This window comes from Toxotes jaculatrix, chromosome 16 (genome assembly GCF_017976425.1).
Source record: "Toxotes jaculatrix isolate fToxJac2 chromosome 16, fToxJac2.pri, whole genome shotgun sequence".
Taxonomy (NCBI): domain Eukaryota; kingdom Metazoa; phylum Chordata; class Actinopteri; family Toxotidae; genus Toxotes; species Toxotes jaculatrix.
This window is the reverse complement of record NC_054409.1, coordinates 534,422-559,031: the sequence shown is the minus strand read 5'-3', so window position 1 is coordinate 559,031 and position 24,610 is coordinate 534,422. Positions and strand designations below refer to the sequence as shown.

General features: G+C 46.7%; 29 non-coding genes across 29 annotated transcripts; all 29 read right to left on the bottom strand.

Annotated features, from left to right (window-relative positions):
* Nucleotides 1-784: 784 nt before the first annotated feature.
* On the bottom strand, nucleotides 785-899 carry LOC121196168. The gene has a single exon (XR_005895643.1). It is a non-coding gene; the product is annotated as a U5 spliceosomal RNA (small nuclear RNA).
* A 360-nt stretch (nucleotides 900-1,259) lies between these two features.
* Nucleotides 1,260-1,450, bottom strand: LOC121196502. The gene has a single exon (XR_005895955.1). It is a non-coding gene; the product is annotated as a U2 spliceosomal RNA (small nuclear RNA).
* Nucleotides 1,451-2,019: 569 nt separating this feature from the next.
* LOC121196398 lies at nucleotides 2,020-2,183 on the bottom strand. Its single transcript, XR_005895861.1, has one exon. It is a non-coding gene; the product is annotated as a U1 spliceosomal RNA (small nuclear RNA).
* Nucleotides 2,184-3,343: 1,160 nt separating this feature from the next.
* Nucleotides 3,344-3,455, bottom strand: LOC121196200. The gene has a single exon (XR_005895674.1). It is a non-coding gene; the product is annotated as a U5 spliceosomal RNA (small nuclear RNA).
* Nucleotides 3,456-3,813: 358 nt separating this feature from the next.
* On the bottom strand, nucleotides 3,814-4,004 carry LOC121196650. Its single transcript, XR_005896094.1, has one exon. It is a non-coding gene; the product is annotated as a U2 spliceosomal RNA (small nuclear RNA).
* A 569-nt stretch (nucleotides 4,005-4,573) lies between these two features.
* On the bottom strand, nucleotides 4,574-4,737 carry LOC121196386. The gene has a single exon (XR_005895850.1). It is a non-coding gene; the product is annotated as a U1 spliceosomal RNA (small nuclear RNA).
* Nucleotides 4,738-5,897: 1,160 nt separating this feature from the next.
* LOC121196167 lies at nucleotides 5,898-6,012 on the bottom strand. Its single transcript, XR_005895642.1, has one exon. It is a non-coding gene; the product is annotated as a U5 spliceosomal RNA (small nuclear RNA).
* Nucleotides 6,013-6,372: 360 nt separating this feature from the next.
* Nucleotides 6,373-6,563, bottom strand: LOC121196469. The gene has a single exon (XR_005895924.1). It is a non-coding gene; the product is annotated as a U2 spliceosomal RNA (small nuclear RNA).
* Nucleotides 6,564-7,132: 569 nt separating this feature from the next.
* Nucleotides 7,133-7,296, bottom strand: LOC121196413. Its single transcript, XR_005895876.1, has one exon. It is a non-coding gene; the product is annotated as a U1 spliceosomal RNA (small nuclear RNA).
* Nucleotides 7,297-8,457: 1,161 nt separating this feature from the next.
* On the bottom strand, nucleotides 8,458-8,569 carry LOC121196199. The gene has a single exon (XR_005895673.1). It is a non-coding gene; the product is annotated as a U5 spliceosomal RNA (small nuclear RNA).
* Nucleotides 8,570-8,927: 358 nt separating this feature from the next.
* Nucleotides 8,928-9,118, bottom strand: LOC121196649. Its single transcript, XR_005896093.1, has one exon. It is a non-coding gene; the product is annotated as a U2 spliceosomal RNA (small nuclear RNA).
* Nucleotides 9,119-9,687: 569 nt separating this feature from the next.
* Nucleotides 9,688-9,851, bottom strand: LOC121196374. Its single transcript, XR_005895839.1, has one exon. It is a non-coding gene; the product is annotated as a U1 spliceosomal RNA (small nuclear RNA).
* Nucleotides 9,852-11,005: 1,154 nt separating this feature from the next.
* Nucleotides 11,006-11,120, bottom strand: LOC121196166. The gene has a single exon (XR_005895641.1). It is a non-coding gene; the product is annotated as a U5 spliceosomal RNA (small nuclear RNA).
* A 360-nt stretch (nucleotides 11,121-11,480) lies between these two features.
* LOC121196648 lies at nucleotides 11,481-11,671 on the bottom strand. Its single transcript, XR_005896092.1, has one exon. It is a non-coding gene; the product is annotated as a U2 spliceosomal RNA (small nuclear RNA).
* A 569-nt stretch (nucleotides 11,672-12,240) lies between these two features.
* LOC121196362 lies at nucleotides 12,241-12,404 on the bottom strand. The gene has a single exon (XR_005895827.1). It is a non-coding gene; the product is annotated as a U1 spliceosomal RNA (small nuclear RNA).
* Nucleotides 12,405-13,566: 1,162 nt separating this feature from the next.
* On the bottom strand, nucleotides 13,567-13,681 carry LOC121196165. Its single transcript, XR_005895640.1, has one exon. It is a non-coding gene; the product is annotated as a U5 spliceosomal RNA (small nuclear RNA).
* Nucleotides 13,682-14,041: 360 nt separating this feature from the next.
* Nucleotides 14,042-14,232, bottom strand: LOC121196467. The gene has a single exon (XR_005895922.1). It is a non-coding gene; the product is annotated as a U2 spliceosomal RNA (small nuclear RNA).
* A 569-nt stretch (nucleotides 14,233-14,801) lies between these two features.
* Nucleotides 14,802-14,965, bottom strand: LOC121196412. Its single transcript, XR_005895875.1, has one exon. It is a non-coding gene; the product is annotated as a U1 spliceosomal RNA (small nuclear RNA).
* A 1,161-nt stretch (nucleotides 14,966-16,126) lies between these two features.
* On the bottom strand, nucleotides 16,127-16,238 carry LOC121196197. Its single transcript, XR_005895671.1, has one exon. It is a non-coding gene; the product is annotated as a U5 spliceosomal RNA (small nuclear RNA).
* A 358-nt stretch (nucleotides 16,239-16,596) lies between these two features.
* Nucleotides 16,597-16,787, bottom strand: LOC121196647. The gene has a single exon (XR_005896091.1). It is a non-coding gene; the product is annotated as a U2 spliceosomal RNA (small nuclear RNA).
* A 569-nt stretch (nucleotides 16,788-17,356) lies between these two features.
* Nucleotides 17,357-17,520, bottom strand: LOC121196350. The gene has a single exon (XR_005895816.1). It is a non-coding gene; the product is annotated as a U1 spliceosomal RNA (small nuclear RNA).
* A 1,154-nt stretch (nucleotides 17,521-18,674) lies between these two features.
* On the bottom strand, nucleotides 18,675-18,789 carry LOC121196163. Its single transcript, XR_005895638.1, has one exon. It is a non-coding gene; the product is annotated as a U5 spliceosomal RNA (small nuclear RNA).
* Nucleotides 18,790-19,149: 360 nt separating this feature from the next.
* Nucleotides 19,150-19,340, bottom strand: LOC121196646. Its single transcript, XR_005896090.1, has one exon. It is a non-coding gene; the product is annotated as a U2 spliceosomal RNA (small nuclear RNA).
* A 569-nt stretch (nucleotides 19,341-19,909) lies between these two features.
* LOC121196338 lies at nucleotides 19,910-20,073 on the bottom strand. The gene has a single exon (XR_005895805.1). It is a non-coding gene; the product is annotated as a U1 spliceosomal RNA (small nuclear RNA).
* A 1,162-nt stretch (nucleotides 20,074-21,235) lies between these two features.
* LOC121196162 lies at nucleotides 21,236-21,350 on the bottom strand. The gene has a single exon (XR_005895637.1). It is a non-coding gene; the product is annotated as a U5 spliceosomal RNA (small nuclear RNA).
* A 360-nt stretch (nucleotides 21,351-21,710) lies between these two features.
* LOC121196465 lies at nucleotides 21,711-21,901 on the bottom strand. The gene has a single exon (XR_005895921.1). It is a non-coding gene; the product is annotated as a U2 spliceosomal RNA (small nuclear RNA).
* A 569-nt stretch (nucleotides 21,902-22,470) lies between these two features.
* Nucleotides 22,471-22,634, bottom strand: LOC121196411. The gene has a single exon (XR_005895874.1). It is a non-coding gene; the product is annotated as a U1 spliceosomal RNA (small nuclear RNA).
* Nucleotides 22,635-23,795: 1,161 nt separating this feature from the next.
* LOC121196196 lies at nucleotides 23,796-23,907 on the bottom strand. Its single transcript, XR_005895670.1, has one exon. It is a non-coding gene; the product is annotated as a U5 spliceosomal RNA (small nuclear RNA).
* A 358-nt stretch (nucleotides 23,908-24,265) lies between these two features.
* On the bottom strand, nucleotides 24,266-24,456 carry LOC121196644. Its single transcript, XR_005896089.1, has one exon. It is a non-coding gene; the product is annotated as a U2 spliceosomal RNA (small nuclear RNA).
* Nucleotides 24,457-24,610: the final 154 nt, after the last annotated feature.

Here is a 24,610-nt window from a genome sequence, read left to right as displayed (position 1 = left end):
TCTCCTGTGGTTTCCTCTTGTCCTCGTAACAGCAGTAGCTCCTCCCTTCCTTGTCAATAATTGTGCAGAAATATCTGAGTGCTTCTTTCTTCCTAAATCATGAGCAAGTCCTGTCCAGTCCAACTGTTTCTGCTCCTGTTTGACTTCTGAACTTGTCTCTGGCTGTGTGTCCACTTACTGCAGCCTCTGACATCAGACTGTAGAATGTTGATACATCAAAGGCATCAAAGGACAAACACACACACTCACACGTACTGGTACTTATATCTTTGTGAGGACACTCTCTGGCATAATGCATTCCCTCGCCCTAACCTCTCTCTCTCTCTTAGCATCTCAGACCTATGTCAGTACCTGTGCCTCTGTCAAAGAATCCAAAAAAAAAAAAAAACACTAGACCTGTACACACATAAAGTCATGTATTCATGTAGTCATCTGTGAATGTGTGTTTGATGAGTGCAAAGTGAAAATGCTGCATGAACCTTGTTTTTGTAAAAGCTTCTCTTGTTTCCTTTGCTTCTTACAACTGTATATTTTTCAAGCATCATCTGTCACATTGAAGAAATAAGTTCATTCAGTAGCGTTATTTCTTTTTTTCTTGTCATCATGTACACTTTTCTTGTCTCAAAGACGCCAGCATCCCCACCAAAGCCTAAAAATAAAGTATACCAGCGAAATGACAACATCTGGCACACATTTCTTCCGCAAAGAAAGGGCAATGTCGGACAGGGGAGCTCACACTTGTGGCGCTCTATAAAGATGTTTGACTTTTCACCAACTCAAAAGGCTCAGCCATAAGGCCAAGCCAGCCAAAAATAACTTCAACTCATTGGTGTTCCTCTCCACGGAAGTCTTTAGTAAAAGGCGAAAGACTTGTGCGTTATGAAGAGAAACAAGAGTCACAACAGGCCTGTCTCAGAGAGCAGCTGAGGACCCTAGTCGTCCCAGGTACCACCGTCGCGGTGCGCCTCCCTTGGCTTGCCGCGTGCTAAATCCCAGCCTCCCCTCCAGGCCTGGCTTTTACATGGAGACTACAACGTCTGGGAAACCATCAGGCGTCTTCAGGGAGTCCGCGACCAATCATCGTAGCTGAAGTGCACTGTGTTGTTGAGCGGGGTTCCCTGGGTGAGATCAGTAAATCAACTGACTGGTTGTGTACAATTCACTTGATAAAAACTTAGCCGCCTTTTCCTTCAGCCACTGTAAAAGTTTGACTCCTAACTAAACATGTGTGTCAGAGCTTGATTTTCTACAAAGCAAGAGAAAGGTGCACCGTTCCCGGCAGCACTGCAATGCCAGGTCGATGCGTGGAGTGAGCGGAGCAAGCTCCCTTTTCAGCTCCCTCTCCTAAAAATGGGTTTAATACGTTGTCCCCATATAGGGGACATATCAGATATTAAACTGATAAGAACAGATACTACACTTGATCTTAGCCAAAAGGCCGAGAAGCGATGAGGCCCAAGCGTTTGACGTCCAAATCAAGCTCTTGGTACAACCGTCACTTGTCGCGTTTGTAAGCCAGCTTATCAATTGCCGCCACTTAGCAACTCCGCCCATCTGTCTGCCGTGTACTTTTCCCTGCCGCTATACAAAGATGTTTGACTTTTCACCAACTCAAAAGGCTCAGCCATACGGCAAAGCCGGCCAAAAATAGCTTCAACTCATTGGTGTTCCACACCAAAGCCTGGAAATAAAGCATACTAGAACAACATCTAGCACGCATTTCTTCCACAAACAAGCAGCAAAGTCGGACAGGAGAGCTCACACTTCATTTTGTCATGGAAAGGCCACGCCCACTTCCCCAATTCCAATGGGAACACAGGGAATTGTCATGACTAAACACGCCACTCTGCAGCGTACGCCAGAGAGCTTCTGCAGAGCAACACTGCCGCTTTGTGGACAGACTGCAAAAGCTGACATGTAACTCTAAATCAACAAAGCCACTTCACAAAATGGAGAGCCTTCAACAGGTTAGCACATGGGCATTCCTGACACATTGTGTTTTCTTCTACACGCACGCGACAGGGGAGAGCGCGAACGCAGTCCCCCACTACCAGAAATTATGCAGTCGAGATTCCCACATTTGGGGAATTCGCAGGGGTCAGCACAGCCGGAGTGCAATGGCTGAGCCTCACCCTGGGTGAACCACCTTGTTGATCATGGTATCTCCCCTGCCAGGTAAGTATGAGCTGCAGTTGGAAGAGAGCGGGTGGTGGTCACCAGGCACAGCGCTCTGGCTGACGGTGCCTACAATGCATAATCCCACATTTCAGTGCCCTGAGCATCAGCTCCCCTTTGTATGTTACATTTGTGGCTGAAAAGACACAAACACTGCTGCAAATAGGCTGCGGCGTGCGGCAAACGCGCTTTGTTGGATCTACCCATCATGCACTGCTCTGCCAAAAACAAAGGAACACTGTGTGAAATGCCACTAGTCAAGCTGTCTCTTGGGAAAGAAAGCAAAGGCCCACGTGGGACACTTTTCAAAACATTTGACTAAATGAACTACTAACATGTATTGACTTACTGAAAACCTTGGAGCTGATTTGGACTCTCCTGTGGTTTCCTCTTGTCCTCGTAACAGCAGTAGCTCCTCCCTTCCTTGTCAATAATTGTGCAGAAATATCTGAGTGCTTCTTTCTTCCTAAATCATGAGCAAGTCCTGTCCAGTCCAACTGTTTCTGCTCCTGTTTGACTTCTGAACTTGTCTCTGGCTGTGTGTCCACTTACTGCAGCCTCTGACATCAGACTGTAGAATGTTGATACATCAAAGGCATCAAAGGACAAACACACACACACACACTCACACGTACTGGTACTTATATCTTTGTGAGGACACTCTCTGGCATAATGCATTCCCTTGCCCTAACCTCTCTCTCTCTCTTAGCATCTCAGACCTATGTCAGTACCTGTGCCTCTGTCAAAGAATCCAAAAAAAAAAACAAAACACTAGACCTGTACACACATAAAGTCATGTATTCATGTAGTCATCTGTGAATGTGTGTTTGATGAGTGCAAAGTGAAAATGCTGCATGAACCTTGTTTTTGTAAAAGCTTCTCTTGTTTCCTTTGCTTCTTACAACTGTATATTTTTCAAGCATCATCTGTCACATTGAAGAAATAAGTTCATTCAGTAGCGTTATTTCTTTTTTTCTTGTCATCATGTACACTTTTCTTGTCTCAAAGACGCCAGCATCCCCACCAAAGCCTAAAAATAAAGTATACCAGCGAAATGACAACATCTGGCACACATTTCTTCCGCAAAGAAAGGGCAATGTCGGACAGGGGAGCTCACACTTGTGGCGCTCTATAAAGATGTTTGACTTTTCACCAACTCAAAAGGCTCAGCCATGAGGCCAAGCCAGCCAAAAATAACTTCAACTCATTGGTGTTCCTCTCCACGGAAGTCTTTAGTAAAAGGCGAAAGACTTGTGCGTTATGAAGAGAAACAAGAGTCACAACAGGCCTGTCTCAGAGAGCAGCTGAGGACCCTAGTCGTCCCAGCTACCACCGTCGCGGTGCGCCTCCCTTGGCTTGCCGCGTGCTAAATCCCAGCCTCCCCTCCAGGCCTGGCTTTTACATGGAGACTACAACGTCTGGGAAACCATCAGGCGTCTTCAGGGAGTCCGCGACCAATCATCGTAGCTGAAGTGCACTGTGTTGTTGAGCGGGGTTCCCTGGGTGATATCAGTAAATCAACTGACTGGTTGTGCACAATTCACTTGATAAAAACTTAGCCGCCTTTTCCTTCAGCCACTGTAAAAGTTTGACTCCTAACTAAACGTGTGTCAGAGCTTGATTTTCTACAAAGCAAGAGAAAGGTGCACCGTTCCCGGCGGCACTGCAATGCCAGGTCGATGCGTGGAGTGAGCGGAGCAAGCTACCTTTTCAGCTCCCTCTCCTAAAAATGGGTTTAATACGTTGTCCCCATATAGGGGACATATCAGATATTAAACTGATAAGAACAGATACTACACTTGATCTTAGCCAAAAGGCCGAGAAGCGATGAGGCCCAAGCGTTTGACGTCCAAATCAAGCTCTTGGTACAACCGTCACTTGTCGCGTTTGTAAGCCAGCTTATCAATTGCCGCCACTTAGCAACTCCGCCCATCTGTCTGCCGTGTACTTTTCCCTGCCGCTATACAAAGATGTTTGACTTTTCACCAACTCAAAAGGCTCAGCCATACGGCAAAGCCGGCCAAAAATAGCTTCAACTCATTGGTGTTCCACACCAAAGCCTGGAAATAAAGCATACTAGAACAACATCTAGCACGCATTTCTTCCACAAACAAGCAGCAAAGTCGGACAGGAGAGCTCACACTTCATTTTGTCATGGAAAGGCCACGCCCACTTCCCCAATTCCAATGGGAACACAGGGAATTGTCATGACTAAACACGCCACTCTGCAGCGTACGCCAGAGAGCTTCTGCAGAGCAACACTGCCGCTTTGTGGACAGACTGCAAAAGCTGACATGTAACTCTAAATCAACAAAGCCACTTCACAAAATGGAGAGCCTTCAACAGGTTAGCACATGGGCATTCCTGACACATTGTGTTTTCTTCTACACGCACGCGACAGGGGAGAGCGCGAACGCAGTCCCCCACTACCAGAAATTATGCAGTCGAGATTCCCACATTTGGGGAATTCGCAGGGGTCAGCACAGCCGGAGTGCAATGGCTGAGCCTCACCCTGGGTGAACCACCTTGTTGATCATGGTATCTCCCCTGCCAGGTAAGTATGAGCTGCAGTTGGAAGAGAGCGGGTGGTGGTCACCAGGCACAGCGCTCTGGCTGACGGTGCCTACAATGCATAATCCCACATTTCAGTGCCCTGAGCATCAGCTCCCCTTTGTATGTTACATTTGTGGCTGAAAAGACACAAACACTGCTGCAAATAGGCTGCGGCGTGCGGCAAACGCGCTTTGTTGGATCTACCCATCATGCACTGCTCTGCCAAAAACAAAGGAACACTGTGTCAAATGCCACTAGTCAAGCTGTCTCTTGGGAAAGAAAGCAAAGGCCCACGTGGGACACTTTTCAAAACATTTGACTAAATGAACTACTAACATGTATTGACTTACTGAAAACCTTGGAGCTGATCTGGACTCTCCTGTGGTTTCCTCTTGTCCTCGTAACAGCAGTAGCTCCTCCCTTCCTTGTCAATAATTGTGCAGAAATATCTGAGTGCTTCTTTCTTCCTAAATCATGAGCAAGTCCTGTCCAGTCCAACTGTTTCTGCTCCTGTTTGACTTCTGAACTTGTCTCTGGCTGTGTGTCCACTTACTGCAGCCTCTGACATCAGACTGTAGAATGTTGATACATCAAAGGCATCAAAGGACAAACACACACACACACACACTCACACGTACTGGTACTTATATCTTTGTGAGGACACTCTCTGGCATAATGCATTCCCTCGCCCTAACCTCTCTCTCTCTCTTAGCATCTCAGACCTATGTCAGTACCTGTGCCTCTGTCAAAGAATCAAAAAAAAAAACAAAAAACACTAGACCTGTACACACATAAAGTCATGTATTCATGTAGTCATCTGTGAATGTGTGTTTGATGAGTGCAAAGTGAAAATGCTGCATGAACCTTGTTTTTGTAAAAGCTTCTCTTGTTTCCTTTGCTTCTTACAACTGTATATTTTTCAAGCATCATCTGTCACATTGAAGAAATAAGTTCATTCAGTAGCGTTATTTCTTTTTTTCTTGTCATCATGTACACTTTTCTTGTCTCAAAGACGCCAGCATCCCCACCAAAGCCTAAAAATAAAGTATACCAGCGAAATGACAACATCTGGCACACATTTCTTCCGCAAAGAAAGGGCAATGTCGGACAGGGGAGCTCACACTTGTGGCGCTCTATAAAGATGTTTGACTTTTCACCAACTCAAAAGGCTCAGCCATAAGGCCAAGCCAGCCAAAAATAACTTCAACTCATTGGTGTTCCTCTCCACGGAAGTCTTTAGTAAAAGGCGAAAGACTTGTGCGTTATGAAGAGAAACAAGAGTCAGAACAGGCCTGTCTCAGAGAGCAGCTGAGGACCCTAGTCGTCCCAGCTACCACCGTCGCGGTGCGCCTCCCTTGGCTTGCCGCGTGCTAAATCCCAGCCTCCCCTCCAGGCCTGGCTTTTACATGGAGACTACAACGTCTGGGAAACCATCAGGCGTCTTCAGGGAGTCCGCGACCAATCATCGTAGCTGAAGTGCACTGTGTTGTTGAGCGGGGTTCCCTGGGTGATATCAGTAAATCAACTGACTGGTTGTACACAATTCACTTGATAAAAACTTAGCCGCCTTTTCCTTCAGCCACTGTAAAAGTTTAACTCCTAACTAAACATGTGTGTCAGAGCTTGATTTTCTACAAAGCAAGAGAAAGGTGCACCGTTCCCGGCGGCACTGCAATGCCAGGTCGATGCGTGGAGTGAGCGGAGCAAGCTCCCTTTTCAGCTCCCTCTCCTAAAAATGGGTTTAATACGTTGTCCCCATATAGGGGACATATCAGATATTAAACTGATAAGAACAGATACTACACTTGATCTTAGCCAAAAGGCCGAGAAGCGATGAGGCCCAAGCGTTTGACGTCCAAATCAAGCTCTTGGTACAACCGTCACTTGTCGCGTTTGTAAGCCAGCTTATCAATTGCCGCCACTTAGCAACTCCGCCCATCTGTCTGCCGTGTACTTTTCCCTGCCGCTATACAAAGATGTTTGACTTTTCACCAACTCAAAAGGCTCAGCCATACGGCAAAGCCGGCCAAAAATAGCTTCAACTCATTGGTGTTCCACACCAAAGCCTGGAAATAAAGCATACTAGAACAACATCTAGCACGCATTTCTTCCACAAACAAGCAGCAAAGTCGGACAGGAGAGCTCACACTTCATTTTGTCATGGAAAGGCCACGCCCACTTCCCCAATTCCAATGGGAACACAGGGAATTGTCATGACTAAACACGCCACTCTGCAGAGTACGCCAGAGAGCTTCTGCAGAGCAACACTGCCGCTTTGTGGACAGACTGCAAAAGCTGACATGTAACTCTAAATCAACAAAGCCACTTCACAAAATGGAGAGCCTTCAACAGGTTAGCACATGGGCATTCCTGACACATTGTGTTTTCTTCTACATGCACGCGACAGGGGAGAGCGCGAACGCAGTCCCCCACTACCAGAAATTATGCAGTCGAGATTCCCACATTTGGGGAATTTGCAGGGGTCAGCACAGCCGGAGTGCAATGGCTGAGCCTCACCCTGGGTGAACCACCTTGTTGATCATGGTATCTCCCCTGCCAGGTAAGTATGAGCTGCAGTTGGAAGAGAGCGGGTGGTGGTCACCAGGCACAGCGCTCTGGCTGACGGTGCCTACAATGCATAATCCCACATTTCAGTGCCCTGAGCATCAGCTCCCCTTTGTATGTTACATTTATGGCTGAAAAGACACAAACACTGCTGCAAATAGGCTGCGGCGTGCGGCAAACGCGCTTTGTTGGATCTACCCATCATGCACTGCTCTGCCAAAAACAGAGCATTTCACTGTGTCAAATGCCACTAGTCAAGCTGTCTCTTGGGAAAGAAAGCAAAGGCCCATGTGGGACACTTTTCAAAACATTTGACTAAATGAACTACTAACATGTATTGACTTACTGAAAACCTTGGAGCTGATTTGGACTCTCCTGTGGTTTCCTCTTGTCCTCGTAACAGCAGTAGCTCCTCCCTTCCTTGTCAATAATTGTGCAGAAATATCTGAGTGCTTCTTTCTTCCTAAATCATGAGCAAGTCCTGTCCAGTCCAACTGTTTCTGCTCCTGTTTGACTTCTGAACTTGTCTCTGGCTGTGTGTCCACTTACTGCAGCCTCTGACATCAGACTGTAGAATGTTGATACATCAAAGGCATCAAAGGACAAACACACACACACACACTCACACGTACTGGTACTTATATCTTTGTGAGGACACTCTCTGGCATAATGCATTCCCTTGCCCTAACCTCTCTCTCTCTCTTAGCATCTCAGACCTATGTCAGTACCTGTGCCTCTGTCAAAGAATCCAAAAAAAAAACAAAACACTAGACCTGTACACACATAAAGTCATGTATTCATGTAGTCATCTGTGAATGTGTGTTTGATGAGTGCAAAGTGAAAATGCTGCATGAACCTTGTTTTTGTAAAAGCTTCTCTTGTTTCCTTTGCTTCTTACAACTGTATATTTTTCAAGCATCATCTGTCACATTGAAGAAATAAGTTCATTCAGTAGCGTTATTTCTTTTTTTCTTGTCATCATCTACACTTTTCTTGTCTCAAAGACGCCAGCATCCCCACCAAAGCCTAAAAATAAAGTATACCAGCGAAATGACAACATCTGGCACACATTTCTTCCGCAAAGAAAGGGCAATGTCGGACAGGGGAGCTCACACTTGTGGCGCTCTATAAAGATGTTTGACTTTTCACCAACTCAAAAGGCTCAGCCATGAGGCCAAGCCAGCCAAAAATAACTTCAACTCATTGGTGTTCCTCTCCACGGAAGTCTTTAGTAAAAGGCGAAAGACTTGTGCGTTATGAAGAGAAACAAGAGTCACAACAGGCCTGTCTCAGAGAGCAGCTGAGGACCCTAGTCGTCCCAGCTACCACCGTCGCGGTGCGCCTCCCTTGGCTTGCCGCGTGCTAAATCCCAGCCTCCCCTCCAGGCCTGGCTTTTACATGGAGACTACAACGTCTGGGAAACCATCAGGCGTCTTCAGGGAGTCCGCGACCAATCATCGTAGCTGAAGTGCACTGTGTTGTTGAGCGGGGTTCCCTGGGTGATATCAGTAAATCAACTGACTGGTTGTGCACAATTCACTTGATAAAAACTTAGCCGCCTTTTCCTTCAGCCACTGTAAAAGTTTGACTCCTAACTAAACGTGTGTCAGAGCTTGATTTTCTACAAAGCAAGAGAAAGGTGCACCGTTCCCGGCGGCACTGCAATGCCAGGTCGATGCGTGGAGTGAGCGGAGCAAGCTACCTTTTCAGCTCCCTCTCCTAAAAATGGGTTTAATACGTTGTCCCCATATAGGGGACATATCAGATATTAAACTGATAAGAACAGATACTACACTTGATCTTAGCCAAAAGGCCGAGAAGCGATGAGGCCCAAGCGTTTGACGTCCAAATCAAGCTCTTGGTACAACCGTCACTTGTCGCGTTTGTAAGCCAGCTTATCAATTGCCGCCACTTAGCAACTCCGCCCATCTGTCTGCCGTGTACTTTTCCCTGCCGCTATACAAAGATGTTTGACTTTTCACCAACTCAAAAGGCTCAGCCATACGGCAAAGCCGGCCAAAAATAGCTTCAACTCATTGGTGTTCCACACCAAAGCCTGGAAATAAAGCATACTAGAACAACATCTAGCACGCATTTCTTCCACAAACAAGCAGCAAAGTCGGACAGGAGAGCTCACACTTCATTTTGTCATGGAAAGGCCACGCCCACTTCCCCAATTCCAATGGGAACACAGGGAATTGTCATGACTAAACACGCCACTCTGCAGCGTACGCCAGAGAGCTTCTGCAGAGCAACACTGCCGCTTTGTGGACAGACTGCAAAAGCTGACATGTAACTCTAAATCAACAAAGCCACTTCACAAAATGGAGAGCCTTCAACAGGTTAGCACATGGGCATTGCTGACACATTGTGTTTTCTTCTACACGCACGCGACAGGGGAGAGCGCGAACGCAGTCCCCCACTACCAGAAATTATGCAGTCGAGATTCCCACATTTGGGGAATTCGCAGGGGTCAGCACAGCCGGAGTGCAATGGCTGAGCCTCACCCTGGGTGAACCACCTTGTTGATCATGGTATCTCCCCTGCCAGGTAAGTATGAGCTGCAGTTGGAAGAGAGCGGGTGGTGGTCACCAGGCACAGCGCTCTGGCTGACGGTGCCTACAATGCATAATCCCACATTTCAGTGCCCTGAGCATCAGCTCCCCTTTGTATGTTACATTTGTGGCTGAAAAGACACAAACACTGCTGCAAATAGGCTGCGGCGTGCGGCAAACGCGCTTTGTTGGATCTACCCATCATGCACTGCTCTGCCAAAAACAGAGCATTTCACTGTGTCAAATGCCACTAGTCAAGCTGTCTCTTGGGAAAGAAAGCAAAGGCCCACGTGGGACACTTTTCAAAACATTTGACTAAATGAACTACTAACATGTATTGACTTACTGAAAACCTTGGAGCTGATCTGGACTCTCCTGTGGTTTCCTCTTGTCCTCGTAACAGCAGTAGCTCCTCCCTTCCTTGTCAATAATTGTGCAGAAATATCTGAGTGCTTCTTTCTTCCTAAATCATGAGCAAGTCCTGTCCAGTCCAACTGTTTCTGCTCCTGTTTGACTTCTGAACTTGTCTCTGGCTGTGTGTCCACTTACTGCAGCCTCTGACATCAGACTGTAGAATGTTGATACATCAAAGGCATCAAAGGACAAACACACACACTCACACGTACTGGTACTTATATCTTTGTGAGGACACTCTCTGGCATAATGCATTCCCTCGCCCTAACCTCTCTCTCTCTCTTAGCATCTCAGACCTATGTCAGTACCTGTGCCTCTGTCAAAGAATCCAAAAAAAAAACAAAAAACACTAGACCTGTACACACATAAAGTCATGTATTCATGTAGTCATCTGTGAATGTGTGTTTGATGAGTGCAAAGTGAAAATGCTGCATGAACCTTGTTTTTGTAAAAGCTTCTCTTGTTTCCTTTGCTTCTTACAACTGTATATTTTTCAAGCATCATCTGTCACATTGAAGAAATAAGTTCATTCAGTAGCGTTATTTCTTTTTTTCTTGTCATCATCTACACTTTTCTTGTCTCAAAGACGCCAGCATCCCCACCAAAGCCTAAAAATAAAGTATACCAGCGAAATGACAACATCTGGCACACATTTCTTCCGCAAAGAAAGGGCAATGTCGGACAGGGGAGCTCACACTTGTGGCGCTCTATAAAGATGTTTGACTTTTCACCAACTCAAAAGGCTCAGCCATAAGGCCAAGCCAGCCAAAAATAACTTCAACTCATTGGTGTTCCTCTCCACGGAAGTCTTTAGTAAAAGGCGAAAGACTTGTGCGTTATGAAGAGAAACAAGAGTCACAACAGGCCTGTCTCAGAGAGCAGCTGAGGACCCTAGTCGTCCCAGGTACCACCGTCGCGGTGCGCCTCCCTTGGCTTGCCGCGTGCTAAATCCCAGCCTCCCCTCCAGGCCTGGCTTTTACATGGAGACTACAACGTCTGGGAAACCATCAGGCGTCTTCAGGGAGTCCGCGACCAATCATCGTAGCTGAAGTGCACTGTGTTGTTGAGCGGGGTTCCCTGGGTGATATCAGTAAATCAACTGACTGGTTGTGCACAATTCACTTGATAAAAACTTAGCCGCCTTTTCCTTCAGCCACTGTAAAAGTTTGACTCCTAACTAAACATGTGTGTCAGAGCTTGATTTTCTACAAAGCAAGAGAAAGGTGCACCGTTCCCGGCGGCACTGCAATGCCAGGTCGATGCGTGGAGTGAGCGGAGCAAGCTACCTTTTCAGCTCCCTCTCCTAAAAATGGGTTTAATACGTTGTCCCCATATAGGGGACATATCAGATATTAAACTGATAAGAACAGATACTACACTTGATCTTAGCCAAAAGGCCGAGAAGCGATGAGGCCCAAGCGTTTGACGTCCAAATCAAGCTCTTGGTACAACCGTCACTTGTCGCGTTTGTAAGCCAGCTTATCAATTGCCGCCACTTAGCAACTCCGCCCATCTGTCTGCCGTGTACTTTTCCCTGCCGCTATACAAAGATGTTTGACTTTTCACCAACTCAAAAGGCTCAGCCATACGGCAAAGCCGGCCAAAAATAGCTTCAACTCATTGGTGTTCCACACCAAAGCCTGGAAATAAAGCATACTAGAACAACATCTAGCACGCATTTCTTCCACAAACAAGCAGCAAAGTCGGACAGGAGAGCTCACACTTCATTTTGTCATGGAAAGGCCACGCCCACTTCCCCAATTCCAATGGGAACACAGGGAATTGTCATGACTAAACACGCCACTCTGCAGCGTACGCCAGAGAGCTTCTGCAGAGCAACACTGCCGCTTTGTGGACAGACTGCAAAAGCTGCCATGTAACTCTAAATCAACAAAGCCACTTCACAAAATGGAGAGCCTTCAACAGGTTAGCACATGGGCATTCCTCACACATTGTGTTTTCTTCTACACGCACGCGACAGGGGAGAGCGCGAACGCAGTCCCCCACTACCAGAAATTATGCAGTCGAGATTCCCACATTTGGGGAATTCGCAGGGGTCAGCACAGCCGGAGTGCAATGGCTGAGCCTCACCCTGGGTGAACCACCTTGTTGATCATGGTATCTCCCCTGCCAGGTAAGTATGAGCTGCAGTTGGAAGAGAGCGGGTGGTGGTCACCAGGCACAGCGCTCTGGCTGACGGTGCCTACAATGCATAATCCCACATTTCAGTGCCCTGAGCATCAGCTCCCCTTTGTATGTTACATTTGTGGCTGAAAAGACACAAACACTGCTGCAAATAGGCTGCGGCGTGCGGCAAACGCGCTTTGTTGGATCTACCCATCATGCACTGCTCTGCCAAAAACAGAGCATTTCACTGTGTCAAATGCCACTAGTCAAGCTGTCTCTTGGGAAAGAAAGCAAAGGCCCACGTGGGACACTTTTCAAAACATTTGACTAAATGAACTACTAACATGTATTGACTTACTGAAAACCTTGGAGCTGATCTGGACTCTCCTGTGGTTTCCTCTTGTCCTCGTAACAGCAGTAGCTCCTCCCTTCCTTGTCAATAATTGTGCAGAAATATCTGAGTGCTTCTTTCTTCCTAAATCATGAGCAAGTCCTGTCCAGTCCAACTGTTTCTGCTCCTGTTTGACTTCTGAACTTGTCTCTGGCTGTGTGTCCACTTACTGCAGCCTCTGACATCAGACTGTAGAATGTTGATACATCAAAGGCATCAAAGGACAAACACACACACACACACACTCACACGTACTGGTACTTATATCTTTGTGAGGACACTCTCTGGCATAATGCATTCCCTCGCCCTAACCTCTCTCTCTCTCTTAGCATCTCAGACCTATGTCAGTACCTGTGCCTCTGTCAAAGAATCAAAAAAAAAAACAAAAAACACTAGACCTGTACACACATAAAGTCATGTATTCATGTAGTCATCTGTGAATGTGTGTTTGATGAGTGCAAAGTGAAAATGCTGCATGAACCTTGTTTTTGTAAAAGCTTCTCTTGTTTCCTTTGCTTCTTACAACTGTATATTTTTCAAGCATCATCTGTCACATTGAAGAAATAAGTTCATTCAGTAGCGTTATTTCTTTTTTTCTTGTCATCATGTACACTTTTCTTGTCTCAAAGACGCCAGCATCCCCACCAAAGCCTAAAAATAAAGTATACCAGCGAAATGACAACATCTGGCACACATTTCTTCCGCAAAGAAAGGGCAATGTCGGACAGGGGAGCTCACACTTGTGGCGCTCTATAAAGATGTTTGACTTTTCACCAACTCAAAAGGCTCAGCCATAAGGCCAAGCCAGCCAAAAATAACTTCAACTCATTGGTGTTCCTCTCCACGGAAGTCTTTAGTAAAAGGCGAAAGACTTGTGCGTTATGAAGAGAAACAAGAGTCAGAACAGGCCTGTCTCAGAGAGCAGCTGAGGACCCTAGTCGTCCCAGCTACCACCGTCGCGGTGCGCCTCCCTTGGCTTGCCGCGTGCTAAATCCCAGCCTCCCCTCCAGGCCTGGCTTTTACATGGAGACTACAACGTCTGGGAAACCATCAGGCGTCTTCAGGGAGTCCGCGACCAATCATCGTAGCTGAAGTGCACTGTGTTGTTGAGCGGGGTTCCCTGGGTGATATCAGTAAATCAACTGACTGGTTGTACACAATTCACTTGATAAAAACTTAGCCGCCTTTTCCTTCAGCCACTGTAAAAGTTTAACTCCTAACTAAACATGTGTGTCAGAGCTTGATTTTCTACAAAGCAAGAGAAAGGTGCACCGTTCCCGGCGGCACTGCAATGCCAGGTCGATGCGTGGAGTGAGCGGAGCAAGCTCCCTTTTCAGCTCCCTCTCCTAAAAATGGGTTTAATACGTTGTCCCCATATAGGGGACATATCAGATATTAAACTGATAAGAACAGATACTACACTTGATCTTAGCCAAAAGGCCGAGAAGCGATGAGGCCCAAGCGTTTGACGTCCAAATCAAGCTCTTGGTACAACCGTCACTTGTCGCGTTTGTAAGCCAGCTTATCAATTGCCGCCACTTAGCAACTCCGCCCATCTGTCTGCCGTGTACTTTTCCCTGCCGCTATACAAAGATGTTTGACTTTTCACCAACTCAAAAGGCTCAGCCATACGGCAAAGCCGGCCAAAAATAGCTTCAACTCATTGGTGTTCCACACCAAAGCCTGGAAATAAAGCATACTAGAACAACATCTAGCACGCATTTCTTCCACAAACAAGCAGCAAAGTCGGACAGGAGAGCTCACACTTCATTTTGTCATGGAAAGGCCACGCCCACTTCCCCAATTCCAATGGGAACACAGGGAATTGTCATGACTAAACACGCCACTCTGCAGAGTACGCCAGAGAGCTTCTGCAGAGCAACACTGCCGCTTTGTGGACAGACTGCAAAAGCTGACATGTAACTCTAAATCAACAAAGCCACTTCACAAAATGGAGAGCCTTCAACAAGTTAGCACATGGGCATTCCTGACACATTGTGTTTTCTTCTACATGCACGCGACAGGGGAGAGCGCGAACGCAGTCCCCCACTACCAGAAATTATGCAGTCGAGATTCCCACATTTGGGGAATTTGCAGGGGTCAGCACAGCCGGAGTGCAATGGCTGAGCCTCACCCTGGGTGAACCACCTTGTTGATCATGGTATCTCCCCTGCCAGGTAAGTATGAGCTGCAGTTGGAAGAGAGCGGGTGGTGGTCACCAGGCACAGCGCTCTGGCTGACGGTGCCTACAATGCATAATCCCACATTTCAGTGCCCTGAGCATCAGCTCCCCTTTGTATGTTACATTTATGGCTGAAAAGACACAAACACTGCTGCAAATAGGCTGCGGCGTGCGGCAAACGCGCTTTGTTGGATCTACCCATCATGCACTGCTCTGCCAAAAACAGAGCATTTCACTGTGTCAAATGCCACTAGTCAAGCTGTCTCTTGGGAAAGAAAGCAAAGGCCCATGTGGGACACTTTTCAAAACATTTGACTAAATGAACTACTAACATGTATTGACTTACTGAAAACCTTGGAGCTGATTTGGACTCTCCTGTGGTTTCCTCTTGTCCTCGTAACAGCAGTAGCTCCTCCCTTCCTTGTCAATAATTGTGCAGAAATATCTGAGTGCTTCTTTCTTCCTAAATCATGAGCAAGTCCTGTCCAGTCCAACTGTTTCTGCTCCTGTTTGACTTCTGAACTTGTCTCTGGCTGTGTGTCCACTTACTGCAGCCTCTGACATCAGACTGTAGAATGTTGATACATCAAAGGCATCAAAGGACAAACACACACACACACACTCACACGTACTGGTACTTATATCTTTGTGAGGACACTCTCTGGCATAATGCATTCCCTTGCCCTAACCTCTCTCTCTCTCTTAGCATCTCAGACCTATGTCAGTACCTGTGCCTCTGTCAAAGAATCCAAAAAAAAAACAAAACACTAGACCTGTACACACATAAAGTCATGTATTCATGTAGTCATCTGTGAATGTGTGTTTGATGAGTGCAAAGTGAAAATGCTGCATGAACCTTGTTTTTGTAAAAGCTTCTCTTGTTTCCTTTGCTTCTTACAACTGTATATTTTTCAAGCATCATCTGTCACATTGAAGAAATAAGTTCATTCAGTAGCGTTATTTCTTTTTTTCTTGTCATCATCTACACTTTTCTTGTCTCAAAGACGCCAGCATCCCCACCAAAGCCTAAAAATAAAGTATACCAGCGAAATGACAACATCTGGCACACATTTCTTCCGCAAAGAAAGGGCAATGTCGGACAGGGGAGCTCACACTTGTGGCGCTCTATAAAGATGTTTGACTTTTCACCAACTCAAAAGGCTCAGCCATGAGGCCAAGCCAGCCAAAAATAACTTCAACTCATTGGTGTTCCTCTCCACGGAAGTCTTTAGTAAAAGGCGAAAGACTTGTGCGTTATGAAGAGAAACAAGAGTCACAACAGGCCTGTCTCAGAGAGCAGCTGAGGACCCTAGTCGTCCCAGCTACCACCGTCGCGGTGCGCCTCCCTTGGCTTGCCGCGTGCTAAATCCCAGCCTCCCCTCCAGGCCTGGCTTTTACATGGAGACTACAACGTCTGGGAAACCATCAGGCGTCTTCAGGGAGTCCGCGACCAATCATCGTAGCTGAAGTGCACTGTGTTGTTGAGCGGGGTTCCCTGGGTGATATCAGTAAATCAACTGACTGGTTGTGCACAATTCACTTGATAAAAACTTAGCCGCCTTTTCCTTCAGCCACTGTAAAAGTTTGACTCCTAACTAAACGTGTGTCAGAGCTTGATTTTCTACAAAGCAAGAGAAAGGTGCACCGTTCCCGGCGGCACTGCAATGCCAGGTCGATGCGTGGAGTGAGCGGAGCAAGCTACCTTTTCAGCTCCCTCTCCTAAAAATGGGTTTAATACGTTGTCCCCATATAGGGGACATATCAGATATTAAACTGATAAGAACAGATACTACACTTGATCTTAGCCAAAAGGCCGAGAAGCGATGAGGCCCAAGCGTTTGACGTCCAAATCAAGCTCTTGGTACAACCGTCACTTGTCGCGTTTGTAAGCCAGCTTATCAATTGCCGCCACTTAGCAACTCCGCCCATCTGTCTGCCGTGTACTTTTCCCTGCCGCTATACAAAGATGTTTGACTTTTCACCAACTCAAAAGGCTCAGCCATACGGCAAAGCCGGCCAAAAATAGCTTCAACTCATTGGTGTTCCACACCAAAGCCTGGAAATAAAGCATACTAGAACAACATCTAGCACGCATTTCTTCCACAAACAAGCAGCAAAGTCGGACAGGAGAGCTCACACTTCATTTTGTCATGGAAAGGCCACGCCCACTTCCCCAATTCCAATGGGAACACAGGGAATTGTCATGACTAAACACGCCACTCTGCAGCGTACGCCAGAGAGCTTCTGCAGAGCAACACTGCCGCTTTGTGGACAGACTGCAAAAGCTGACATGTAACTCTAAATCAACAAAGCCACTTCACAAAATGGAGAGCCTTCAACAGGTTAGCACATGGGCATTGCTGACACATTGTGTTTTCTTCTACACGCACGCGACAGGGGAGAGCGCGAACGCAGTCCCCCACTACCAGAAATTATGCAGTCGAGATTCCCACATTTGGGGAATTCGCAGGGGTCAGCACAGCCGGAGTGCAATGGCTGAGCCTCACCCTGGGTGAACCACCTTGTTGATCATGGTATCTCCCCTGCCAGGTAAGTATGAGCTGCAGTTGGAAGAGAGCGGGTGGTGGTCACCAGGCACAGCGCTCTGGCTGACGGTGCCTACAATGCATAATCCCACATTTCAGTGCCCTGAGCATCAGCTCCCCTTTGTATGTTACATTTGTGGCTGAAAAGACACAAACACTGCTGCAAATAGGCTGCGGCGTGCGGCAAACGCGCTTTGTTGGATCTACCCATCATGCACTGCTCTGCCAAAAACAGAGCATTTCACTGTGTCAAATGCCACTAGTCAAGCTGTCTCTTGGGAAAGAAAGCAAAGGCCCACGTGGGACACTTTTCAAAACATTTGACTAAATGAACTACTAACATGTATTGACTTACTGAAAACCTTGGAGCTGATCTGGACTCTCCTGTGGTTTCCTCTTGTCCTCGTAACAGCAGTAGCTCCTCCCTTCCTTGTCAATAATTGTGCAGAAATATCTGAGTGCTTCTTTCTTCCTAAATCATGAGCAAGTCCTGTCCAGTCCAACTGTTTCTGCTCCTGTTTGACTTCTGAACTTGTCTCTGGCTGTGTGTCCACTTACTGCAGCCTCTGACATCAGACTGTAGAATGTTGATACATCAAAGGCATCAAAGGACAAACACACACACTCACACGTACTGGTACTTATATCTTTGTGAGGACACTCTCTGGCATAATGCATTCCCTCGCCCTAACCTCTCTCTCTCTCTTAGCATCTCAGACCTATGTCAGTACCTGTGCCTCTGTCAAAGAATCCAAAAAAAAAACAAAAAACACTAGACCTGTACACACATAAAGTCATGTATTCATGTAGTCATCTGTGAATGTGTGTTTGATGAGTGCAAAGTGAAAATGCTGCATGAACCTTGTTTTTGTAAAAGCTTCTCTTGTTTCCTTTGCTTCTTACAACTGTATATTTTTCAAGCATCATCTGTCACATTGAAGAAATAAGTTCATTCAGTAGCGTTATTTCTTTTTTTCTTGTCATCATGTACACTTTTCTTGTCTCAAAGACGCCAGCATCCCCACCAAAGCCTAAAAATAAAGTATACCAGCGAAATGACAACATCTGGCACACATTTCTTCCGCAAAGAAAGGGCAATGTCGGACAGGGGAGCTCACACTTGTGGCGCTCTATAAAGATGTTTGACTTTTCACCAACTCAAAAGGCTCAGCCATAAGGCCAAGCCAGCCAAAAATAACTTCAACTCATTGGTGTTCCTCTCCACGGAAGTCTTTAGTAAAAGGCGAAAGACTTGTGCGTTATGAAGAGAAACAAGAGTCACAACAGGCCTGTCTCAGAGAGCAGCTGAGGACCCTAGTCGTCCCAGGTACCACCGTCGCGGTGCGCCTCCCTTGGCTTGCCGCGTGCTAAATCCCAGCCTCCCCTCCAGGCCTGGCTTTTACATGGAGACTACAACGTCTGGGAAACCATCAGGCGTCTTCAGGGAGTCCGCGACCAATCATCGTAGCTGAAGTGCACTGTGTTGTTGAGCGGGGTTCCCTGGGTGATATCAGTAAATCAACTGACTGGTTGTGCACAATTCACTTGATAAAAACTTAGCCGCCTTTTCCTTCAGCCACTGTAAAAGTTTGACTCCTAACTAAACATGTGTGTCAGAGCTTGATTTTCTACAAAGCAAGAGAAAGGTGCACCGTTCCCGGCGGCACTGCAATGCCAGGTCGATGCGTGGAGTGAGCGGAGCAAGCTACCTTTTCAGCTCCCTCTCCTAAAAATGGGTTTAATACGTTGTCCCCATATAGGGGACATATCAGATATTAAACTGATAAGAACAGATACTACACTTGATCTTAGCCAAAAGGCCGAGAAGCGATGAGGCCCAAGCGTTTGACGTCCAAATCAAGCTCTTGGTACAACCGTCACTTGTCGCGTTTGTAAGCCAGCTTATCAATTGCCGCCACTTAGCAACTCCGCCCATCTGTCTGCCGTGTACTTTTCCCTGCCGCTATACAAAGATGTTTGACTTTTCACCAACTCAAAAGGCTCAGCCATACGGCAAAGCCGGCCAAAAATAGCTTCAACTCATTGGTGTTCCACACCAAAGCCTGGAAATAAAGCATACTAGAACAACATCTAGCACGCATTTCTTCCACAAACAAGCAGCAAAGTCGGACAGGAGAGCTCACACTTCATTTTGTCATGGAAAGGCCACGCCCACTTCCCCAATTCCAATGGGAACACAGGGAATTGTCATGACTAAACACGCCACTCTGCAGCGTACGCCAGAGAGCTTCTGCAGAGCAACACTGCCGCTTTGTGGACAGACTGCAAAAGCTGCCATGTAACTCTAAATCAACAAAGCCACTTCACAAAATGGAGAGCCTTCAACAGGTTAGCACATGGGCATTCCTCACACATTGTGTTTTCTTCTACACGCACGCGACAGGGGAGAGCGCGAACGCAGTCCCCCACTACCAGAAATTATGCAGTCGAGATTCCCACATTTGGGGAATTCGCAGGGGTCAGCACAGCCGGAGTGCAATGGCTGAGCCTCACCCTGGGTGAACCACCTTGTTGATCATGGTATCTCCCCTGCCAGGTAAGTATGAGCTGCAGTTGGAAGAGAGCGGGTGGTGGTCACCAGGCACAGCGCTCTGGCTGACGGTGCCTACAATGCATAATCCCACATTTCAGTGCCCTGAGCATCAGCTCCCCTTTGTATGTTACATTTGTGGCTGAAAAGACACAAACACTGCTGCAAATAGGCTGCGGCGTGCGGCAAACGCGCTTTGTTGGATCTACCCATCATGCACTGCTCTGCCAAAAACAGAGCATTTCACTGTGTCAAATGCCACTAGTCAAGCTGTCTCTTGGGAAAGAAAGCAAAGGCCCACGTGGGACACTTTTCAAAACATTTGACTAAATGAACTACTAACATGTATTGACTTACTGAAAACCTTGGAGCTGATCTGGACTCTCCTGTGGTTTCCTCTTGTCCTCGTAACAGCAGTAGCTCCTCCCTTCCTTGTCAATAATTGTGCAGAAATATCTGAGTGCTTCTTTCTTCCTAAATCATGAGCAAGTCCTGTCCAGTCCAACTGTTTCTGCTCCTGTTTGACTTCTGAACTTGTCTCTGGCTGTGTGTCCACTTACTGCAGCCTCTGACATCAGACTGTAGAATGTTGATACATCAAAGGCATCAAAGGACAAACACACACACACACACACTCACACGTACTGGTACTTATATCTTTGTGAGGACACTCTCTGGCATAATGCATTCCCTCGCCCTAACCTCTCTCTCTCTCTTAGCATCTCAGACCTATGTCAGTACCTGTGCCTCTGTCAAAGAATCAAAAAAAAAAACAAAAAACACTAGACCTGTACACACATAAAGTCATGTATTCATGTAGTCATCTGTGAATGTGTGTTTGATGAGTGCAAAGTGAAAATGCTGCATGAACCTTGTTTTTGTAAAAGCTTCTCTTGTTTCCTTTGCTTCTTACAACTGTATATTTTTCAAGCATCATCTGTCACATTGAAGAAATAAGTTCATTCAGTAGCGTTATTTCTTTTTTTCTTGTCATCATGTACACTTTTCTTGTCTCAAAGACGCCAGCATCCCCACCAAAGCCTAAAAATAAAGTATACCAGCGAAATGACAACATCTGGCACACATTTCTTCCGCAAAGAAAGGGCAATGTCGGACAGGGGAGCTCACACTTGTGGCGCTCTATAAAGATGTTTGACTTTTCACCAACTCAAAAGGCTCAGCCATAAGGCCAAGCCAGCCAAAAATAACTTCAACTCATTGGTGTTCCTCTCCACGGAAGTCTTTAGTAAAAGGCGAAAGACTTGTGCGTTATGAAGAGAAACAAGAGTCAGAACAGGCCTGTCTCAGAGAGCAGCTGAGGACCCTAGTCGTCCCAGCTACCACCGTCGCGGTGCGCCTCCCTTGGCTTGCCGCGTGCTAAATCCCAGCCTCCCCTCCAGGCCTGGCTTTTACATGGAGACTACAACGTCTGGGAAACCATCAGGCGTCTTCAGGGAGTCCGCGACCAATCATCGTAGCTGAAGTGCACTGTGTTGTTGAGCGGGGTTCCCTGGGTGATATCAGTAAATCAACTGACTGGTTGTACACAATTCACTTGATAAAAACTTAGCCGCCTTTTCCTTCAGCCACTGTAAAAGTTTAACTCCTAACTAAACATGTGTGTCAGAGCTTGATTTTCTACAAAGCAAGAGAAAGGTGCACCGTTCCCGGCGGCACTGCAATGCCAGGTCGATGCGTGGAGTGAGCGGAGCAAGCTCCCTTTTCAGCTCCCTCTCCTAAAAATGGGTTTAATACGTTGTCCCCATATAGGGGACATATCAGATATTAAACTGATAAGAACAGATACTACACTTGATCTTAGCCAAAAGGCCGAGAAGCGATGAGGCCCAAGCGTTTGACGTCCAAATCAAGCTCTTGGTACAACCGTCACTTGTCGCGTTTGTAAGCCAGCTTATCAATTGCCGCCACTTAGCAACTCCGCCCATCTGTCTGCCGTGTACTTTTCCCTGCCGCTATACAAAGATGTTTGACTTTTCACCAACTCAAAAGGCTCAGCCATACGGCAAAGCCGGCCAAAAATAGCTTCAACTCATTGGTGTTCCACACCAAAGCCTGGAAATAAAGCATACTAGAACAACATCTAGCACGCATTTCTTCCACAAACAAGCAGCAAAGTCGGACAGGAGAGCTCACACTTCATTTTGTCATGGAAAGGCCACGCCCACTTCCCCAATTCCAATGGGAACACAGGGAATTGTCATGACTAAACACGCCACTCTGCAGAGTACGCCAGAGAGCTTCTGCAGAGCAACACTGCCGCTTTGTGGACAGACTGCAAAAGCTGACATGTAACTCTAAATCAACAAAGCCACTTCACAAAATGGAGAGCCTTCAACAGGTTAGCACATGGGCATTCCTGACACATTGTGTTTTCTTCTACATGCACGCGACAGGGGAGAGCGCGAACGCAGTCCCCCACTACCAGAAATTATGCAGTCGAGATTCCCACATTTGGGGAATTTGCAGGGGTCAGCACAGCCGGAGTGCAATGGCTGAGCCTCACCCTGGGTGAACCACCTTGTTGATCATGGTATCTCCCCTGCCAGGTAAGTATGAGCTGCAGTTGGAAGAGAGCGGGTGGTGGTCACCAGGCACAGCGCTCTGGCTGACGGTGCCTACAATGCATAATCCCACATTTCAGTGCCCTGAGCATCAGCTCCCCTTTGTATGTTACATTTATGGCTGAAAAGACACAAACACTGCTGCAAATAGGCTGCGGCGTGCGGCAAACGCGCTTTGTTGGATCTACCCATCATGCACTGCTCTGCCAAAAACAGAGCATTTCACTGTGTCAAATGCCACTAGTCAAGCTGTCTCTTGGGAAAGAAAGCAAAGGCCCATGTGGGACACTTTTCAAAACATTTGACTAAATGAACTACTAACATGTATTGACTTACTGAAAACCTTGGAGCTGATTTGGACTCTCCTGTGGTTTCCTCTTGTCCTCGTAACAGCAGTAGCTCCTCCCTTCCTTGTCAATAATTGTGCAGAAATATCTGAGTGCTTCTTTCTTCCTAAATCATGAGCAAGTCCTGTCCAGTCCAACTGTTTCTGCTCCTGTTTGACTTCTGAACTTGTCTCTGGCTGTGTGTCCACTTACTGCAGCCTCTGACATCAGACTGTAGAATGTTGATACATCAAAGGCATCAAAGGACAAACACACACACACACACTCACACGTACTGGTACTTATATCTTTGTGAGGACACTCTCTGGCATAATGCATTCCCTTGCCCTAACCTCTCTCTCTCTCTTAGCATCTCAGACCTATGTCAGTACCTGTGCCTCTGTCAAAGAATCCAAAAAAAAAACAAAACACTAGACCTGTACACACATAAAGTCATGTATTCATGTAGTCATCTGTGAATGTGTGTTTGATGAGTGCAAAGTGAAAATGCTGCATGAACCTTGTTTTTGTAAAAGCTTCTCTTGTTTCCTTTGCTTCTTACAACTGTATATTTTTCAAGCATCATCTGTCACATTGAAGAAATAAGTTCATTCAGTAGCGTTATTTCTTTTTTTCTTGTCATCATCTACACTTTTCTTGTCTCAAAGACGCCAGCATCCCCACCAAAGCCTAAAAATAAAGTATACCAGCGAAATGACAACATCTGGCACACATTTCTTCCGCAAAGAAAGGGCAATGTCGGACAGGGGAGCTCACACTTGTGGCGCTCTATAAAGATGTTTGACTTTTCACCAACTCAAAAGGCTCAGCCATGAGGCCAAGCCAGCCAAAAATAACTTCAACTCATTGGTGTTCCTCTCCACGGAAGTCTTTAGTAAAAGGCGAAAGACTTGTGCGTTATGAAGAGAAACAAGAGTCACAACAGGCCTGTCTCAGAGAGCAGCTGAGGACCCTAGTCGTCCCAGCTACCACCGTCGCGGTGCGCCTCCCTTGGCTTGCCGCGTGCTAAATCCCAGCCTCCCCTCCAGGCCTGGCTTTTACATGGAGACTACAACGTCTGGGAAACCATCAGGCGTCTTCAGGGAGTCCGCGACCAATCATCGTAGCTGAAGTGCACTGTGTTGTTGAGCGGGGTTCCCTGGGTGATATCAGTAAATCAACTGACTGGTTGTGCACAATTCACTTGATAAAAACTTAGCCGCCTTTTCCTTCAGCCACTGTAAAAGTTTGACTCCTAACTAAACGTGTGTCAGAGCTTGATTTTCTACAAAGCAAGAGAAAGGTGCACCGTTCCCGGCGGCACTGCAATGCCAGGTCGATGCGTGGAGTGAGCGGAGCAAGCTACCTTTTCAGCTCCCTCTCCTAAAAATGGGTTTAATACGTTGTCCCCATATAGGGGACATATCAGATATTAAACTGATAAGAACAGATACTACACTTGATCTTAGCCAAAAGGCCGAGAAGCGATGAGGCCCAAGCGTTTGACGTCCAAATCAAGCTCTTGGTACAACCGTCACTTGTCGCGTTTGTAAGCCAGCTTATCAATTGCCGCCACTTAGCAACTCCGCCCATCTGTCTGCCGTGTACTTTTCCCTGCCGCTATACAAAGATGTTTGACTTTT